Source organism: Nicotiana attenuata, chromosome 8 (assembly GCF_001879085.1).
Source record: "Nicotiana attenuata strain UT chromosome 8, NIATTr2, whole genome shotgun sequence".
In the NCBI taxonomy this organism is placed as follows: Eukaryota; Viridiplantae; Streptophyta; class Magnoliopsida; order Solanales; family Solanaceae; genus Nicotiana; species Nicotiana attenuata.
This window is the reverse complement of record NC_031996.1, coordinates 43,083,471-43,089,213: the sequence shown is the minus strand read 5'-3', so window position 1 is coordinate 43,089,213 and position 5,743 is coordinate 43,083,471. Positions and strand designations below refer to the sequence as shown.

At 44.0% G+C, this 5,743-nt stretch overlaps 1 protein-coding gene across 1 annotated transcript in view; it reads right to left on the bottom strand.

The window, feature by feature from the left end:
• Positions 1-1,049, bottom strand: part of LOC109231352 (probable methyltransferase PMT14) — a 6,391-nt gene extending 5,342 nt beyond the window's left edge. The window contains exon 1 of the mRNA XM_019396987.1: positions 746-1,049. The gene's annotated coding sequence lies outside the window, so the exon portion shown is untranslated. The remainder of the gene's footprint in view (positions 1-745) is intronic.

The following is a 5,743-nucleotide window of genomic DNA, read 5'->3' as shown; positions in this document are numbered from 1 at the left end:
GGGGGGGGGGGGGGGGGGGGGTGCAAATAGAACAAAAATCTCTTCTTGCTAATAACTTAGGAGACAAAATAGTAAGTGCATCAAGTGATTAACAGATTTAAATACTTAACTAAATTCTGTGAAGTCTGAAATAAGAAATCACCAGTCTCAGATCTTGGAAAACATTAAGTAAACCTTTTCATAGAAAGTCATATACATTGATCTACAAAGTTAAAGAAAACAAAAGGATAAACACAAAAGATGAAAACTTTATCAAATAACAAGAACTAAGTGTCTTCATACTACAAGACAAATCTTCTTTAACCTATCACTTGCTTCATTTATCAGCTGCCCTGGGACTAATATTCACAATGAAGTTAATATCTTATCAAAGAACTCAATGAAGACTAAATCACCATAATTCTGACTTCTGCTTGAAAAGCATTCAGTAAAGGGGTAAAAAGAGCAAATCTAACAACATAAAGCAGAGAGTGCATCAAGCAATTAACATACTATAATAATGAACTGAATTCTCTGAAACAAGAAATCATAAAATACAGATCTTGGTAAATTCAAAGAAAATCATACTCATTGATCCACAGAGTTAAAGAAAACAAAAGGGTACACAAAAAAGATGAAAACTTCATCAAATAGCAAGAAGCTGAAACAATAAAGTTTGGATCACTACTACACAGAAAACCAAAACCATTGCAGCAAAATACAAAAACAGTAAAAGTATACAAAGATGAAGACTTTAGTTCATTACCAAGAAAGCAGAGGAGCTCCCCTCAGTCCTCAGTAGACAAGTGAGAGATCTGAAGCTAAAAGGTTTTTTAAAGATTAGAAGGGAACAGTAAGCAGCAGCCTACACATACTCTGCTATAAATGCACTGTATTTTTTTTAAAAAGAAAGATTTTTTTAAAGTGAGGATGAATCAATGGAGTCGATTAGAAGTAGAAGTAATTAGTTAAAGATCAGAAGTGGGAAGTTCCCCCATTCAACTTTTGGAGCAGTAAAAATGAGGAGATTCAGTAGAGTCCAGCCGGGAGTGGATAATAATAATGGGTACAGTGTGAAAAGGTGGAGAGACCGCGTTAGGACTCTTGTTCTTTTTATTTTTATTTTTTCTTCTGTTAAAATGTGCAAGTGGGAATCATATTTTCAGCCAAGTGGAAATTAAAAATGGACCAAGTTCATTTTTCCTTTTTCAATACTTTTTACTTTTAAAGAAAAAGAGATATGCAAATTTTTAATAAATTATCTCTGATTTCTCTTTATTTTTAGATAGATAAAATATTTAAGATCGAAATGCAAATATTTTCTCTCCCCTTTTAGACAGAGGAATTTGAGAATTTTTCTAACCACGTTCAATTTAAAGTTCTGTTTGTTTGATCAAAAAGTTTCAAGCCTTTTTATTAAACTAATTAAATAAAAAGATATAGGGTAAATCCTAGCAAGAGATAATTTATTCTAGATCTGAAATAGAAGATAGGAATAAAACAAGCATAGCTGAACGTAAAATTTGATTACAGTCGCGATTGTATTCCATAATGTAAGAAAAGGAAGATGGCTTCGATAATATCAAATGATAACGAAGAATACATAAAGGAATAGAATCACCATTCTCGAACAAGATAGACCTTATAACAAAGTTGAATTACAAATAAAAATGCCAGGATCCTGAGATTTATCACCTTTTTGGCGAAGAGCCTGAAGGGATAGGACCCCTTCTCCTTCAAAGGGATGTCTATCTCTCTCTGTTGCCATCAGCCCCCCTTTTTCTTATGCTTTCTCATGATATTTATACAAAACACTTCCCTTACCCAGCGATCCTTAATCCGAGTACCTAAGTTCTTGGAATATCCTCTAGAGTATTCCCCTTAAATGTCTAAGTGTCGAACTAGCCGTTCGGGCCGAACTGAGTGCTCGACCTCGGCCATAGCTGAATTGTTCGTGATGTATTGCTTCCTGTATTGACTTCGGCTTGATTGACTCCTAGTCGTTCTTCCTTAAGTAGAACTCCTTTGATCAGATTTTGACCTATACAGTTAGTCCATCCGCCTGTTGGGGTCGTCTTTGGACAAGTTTGATGGGCGGACTACGCCAGTTTGAGAGTTGAGAAATCTGAGCATCTGGGTCGAGGGGCGAACCCTTCATAGCGAGATGACGATGTGATGCTTCGAGAGCCATACCTGACCGTTACATCAGTTTTTAATGACGTCAAATTGTCATGCGTCATTATGGCGCACGTTCCCTATACGTTACGTCGTTTCCTGTGCCTCTTCTATTTTGGAGTTGATGTGGCGGCGTTTGGTTTTCCCGCTTAGGGTGCTTGTATTCTTATAAATAGAAAAGAGAACTTCTCGTTTGGGTTGTTGTGTTTCCTATAAATCATTCGAAAAACTCCAGGCTTTTCCTTCCTTACTCTTTAGATTCTTACGTCTTCATCTCTCTTCTTTTGAAGTTTCTTGCCATTGTTACCCCCTCCACCTTAGCACTTATCATCTACATAACCAAAGAAAACATGGCTAGTGCACCTTTTAACTCCGGTAGAGTCGCCGGTACCGTTGCGTCGGAAACGGGTATGCTCTCCCATGAAGAAAGAACAGCCATCGTAGAAGATGAGAATTTTCCCAGAGTGGATGAGATAATTCCACGCTCGGGGAAAACCAGGACTGATTTCAAGAGCTTACCTGACGTCGATCCTGAGCCTGTCATTTCCATAATAGATGTTGCGGCACTTGCTGCGCTTAAGGCTAAGTGGAGGATTCCTGACCACGTTGAACTTATTCCTGCGGGTAACAACGTCGTGCAGATACATCGCCCAGGGTACAGCGCGTTTTATGCGTACCCGTTTGTCATCGGTTACACACTTCCCCTTCCTTCCCTGGCGGAGGACTTCTGTCGCTATTATGGGGTGTGCCCGGCTCAACTCTCTCCGTATATATACAAGCTCTTCCTCAAGCTCACCAAGTACGCGGAACTGGCTGGCCGGGAGATTTCTCTCCGTCACTTGCTTCACCTCTTCGTACCCATCTTTTACAGGGGTACTATGATACATCTTCGTCACCGCGGGACCAAGGGCTTGGTGGCGAAATAAGACCAATCGCCACTTTTGGGAGAACTTCTTCTTTGTGAGGACGGAGCACGTGGTGTCAAATTCTAACGGATTTCCTAAGGAGTGGAATAATGCCCGTAAGTTTTTACTTATATATATATATATATATATATATATATATATATATATATATATATATATATATATATATATATATATATTGAATCAGCCCCATACGATGGGGATTCGTGAATGGTCGCCGTTCCACGAGAGATTCGGGCGTAGACCTTCTGCGGGTGAGTCATCTCGTCTTGCCCTTGGTTACTTTGCCCTTTGTTCTGTATTTTCCTCCCCCCTATTTCCTCTTTGGTTTAAGCTTCTCTCGTTGGTAGGTTGCCGGATCACGAGGAGGGCGAGGGCTCCCATACCTGATTTCCGTCAGTCGAGTCCCTCGGCCGGACCTGCACCGATTGTGGCTGCAAGTGAGAGCGTTCAGGCCGCTGCTACTTTACAGACTACGGCCCCTCCCAGACTCGTCCATCATGAGGTCGCTCGTCAGGCGGAAGCTTTGATTCCCGCAGTTCATTTGGTGGACGAATCATCTCAGGACGATAGCGAGGAGGCTCCATTAAAGAGGCGGAGAGTAAGGGCTGATGGGGTACCCAGGATCGAGGGGCCTTCAAAGAGCGATCCCGTGCTGGTAGTGTTTGAGCCTGCTGGTGATGCCGATTTAGATGAGGAGATCGTATCCCCTTCGGGCGTGGAGATGGTGCCCGTTTCTGGCATGGGGGAGTCTACCGTGGTAGGGGGCAGAGCCCGGAGGCCGTTGCGATCATTTCGAGTGGTCCATCGACTTCACAACGGGCCCATGCTCCCTCTTCGGCTAGCGAGAGGGCAAAGGGCGTGGTGGTAGATGACTATGAATCCGGTTCAGATATTGATCCCGAGGACATAAGCATGTTTGAGGTGGGCTTCACTCAGGTGGAGGCGGGAGCGGATAGTTTCTCCCGCGTGATCAAGATTTCTCCGGATTGCGATTTGTCGGAGGACACGGTGAGCCTGGTGCCCCAATTTGCCCTTCTTTATTACGCTACTGAAAGCAGGGCCCTTTAGTAGAACAGCGATGCTGGCCTATCACGGGGAGTAGTCGGCATGGCTTTGAGGGTGAGTTTATTGCTTTCTTCGTTTTATGTCTTCCACTCTTGCTAACTTTCTCTCTCTGTTCTCTCTTCTTTCTTCAGACTTTCATTTTGGAGACGGAGAGTATCCGCTGTGAGGAGGGGCGGGGTGCCGCTTTTCAAAAAATAGTTTCAAAGTACCACTGATACCGTGATAAGTGCCGCGAGATGCATGCACGACTCAGGGCGGGTGGCAATCTTCATTCCCTTAGGGAGGAGTTGAAGCAGAAGGACGAGGACCTGATGCGGTCCATTGGTAAATGCAGAGAACTCGAGGGGCTGCTTAGGGCTAAAGTAGAAGAGCTCGAGGTGGGCAAGGGTGTTGTGGCTGAGTGTGTTGATCTTCAGGTGAAGGTGGTGGCCCTGCGGGCGGAGCTTGAGCAGAGTGCCACTAGAGTCGCCGGTCTAAGTGTTGAATTGGCGGAGAAGGTGACTGAGTTAGAAAGGAAGGCGACCGAGCTGGAGAGGGCTGGGAGAGCACGAGTAGCGACCTTGGCGAGGACTGCGGCACTGGAATATACTATCAGCGTTCTCAGGTCTGAAGATGGAAACGACCGCTCTGAGGGAGGCGCGGCTTGATAAGCGAATTGGCGGGCTTGAGAGAGACGTCTCAAGCCTGGGTGATCAAATTGTTGCTCTCGAGGCTGACAGGGCGCAGTTGTTGGCTTCGACTCCTTCTGCGTCCGTCTCTGTTGACGTTCCTCACCCTTTGTACGAGATGTAGATCCACGCTGAGGCTCAGCGGGATATATATAAGGGCTTGTTGGCAGCGAGGAATGTTCCTGAAGCCGCTTTTGAAGAAGCTCATGTTAAAGCGCGTGAGGCCCGGATTGCCAACGGCTATGACCCCGCGACACCGGAGGCCGGTGGAGCGATGAGGCCGAGGACGGGCTTGCCTTTGATGATGAATATTCTGTTAGAGAGTGTGACAGTGGAGGTGAAGCCGATGAACCAAGCGGGGAGAGAGATGATGGCGTGGATGGAGATAATGCTGAGTGAAGCTTTTGTACTTAATTTTTCCTCCTATATTTAGTTTTTCTATGCTTAGTTAGTTGGGTGGGGGCCTCCTTTTGGCCCTTTGTAAGACGCTATTTTTCTTTTGAATGGAATAGTTGATTTGTCCTTGGTTGTACGTCTTTGGCCTTTCTTTCTCTTTTCTTTACGAATTTCTAGGATCTTCTTGCAATAAGTCCCTGACTTTCGGTAGTTAATTCGAGCGTTGAATTCGCTTGCCAATTCGAGCGAGGTCGAATTTGTCTTGCTAATTCGAGCGAGGTCGAATTTAATTGCTAATTCGAGTGAGGTCGAATGTACAATTGTTGATTCAAGCGAGGTCGAATTTGACTCTAATTCGAGCGAGGTCGAATTTAGACTTGTTATAAATTCGAACAAGTTTGAATGTACATTTGTTGATTCGAGCGAGGTCGAATTTGACTTGCTAATTCGAGCGAGGTCGAATTTGACTTGCTAATTCGAGCGAGGTCGAATTCGACTTGTTAATTCAAGCGAGGTCGAATTTAGACTTGC